Here is an 821-nt window from a genome sequence, read left to right as displayed (position 1 = left end):
CCAAAAATATGGGTCGATAGAACTTTGCATGCTGATTTCAACAACACCATGTTAACGTTACCACTTAAAAAAATAAAGGGCAATTTATCTAAACGTGTAATTGCCTCGCTACCACAGAAACCTAGTAAACTTGGTTAATTTTATTTATGAGGTATTTCTAATTAAAAAAAATAAAAATTAATAATCGCTTATAGTACGGAGTTTACAACTTTAACAGCAAAACGAAATTTAGCACTTCATAGTACCTTATTAATTCAGTGATAGTTGAAATCAGCATGAAGAATTCTATCGAAGTACTTTTTTGGGTGTTCTTTAGATCAACGGTTAGTACTCTGGACTTTTTCCACTTATTAAAGCTTACATACAAAACATCAAAATATCGCACACCGTCTTCAAAAGAGTAAATCCCTGCATCAGCGAATGTGGACGGATACGCAAATGATCCTGCCTGCACAAGAAAATATCTTTATTAATATTTCCACTGTAAATATACAAAGGCTACACTTGACAAACCCAAAGGCTGCAGTGGTAAAAATACATGCACCAGCAAAGGTGGACGGACACCCAAATGATCCTGACCTGCACAAAAAAATATATTTATTAATATTTATACATTTATTTCTAAGTATGCAACGGCTGCACTTGACCAAAGTAGTTCCGAGTGGACTGCACCAGCCATACGTGGACGGACACACAGGGATCCTAGCACGCAAAACTTACTTGCAACGGCTGCATTTGTAAAACGCTACTTTTTGAATACAAATTATGAATAACTCCGATACCCTGCAAATAAATATGTAAATTATTGTTTTAATTCAAAA

This window comes from Rhagoletis zephyria, unplaced genomic scaffold, assembly GCF_001687245.7.
Source record: "Rhagoletis zephyria isolate East Lansing unplaced genomic scaffold, Rhagoletis_zephyria_1.1 Rzeph_scaffold_00129, whole genome shotgun sequence".
In the NCBI taxonomy this organism is placed as follows: domain Eukaryota; kingdom Metazoa; phylum Arthropoda; class Insecta; order Diptera; family Tephritidae; genus Rhagoletis; species Rhagoletis zephyria.
Note: the sequence above shows the minus strand (reverse complement) of the source record.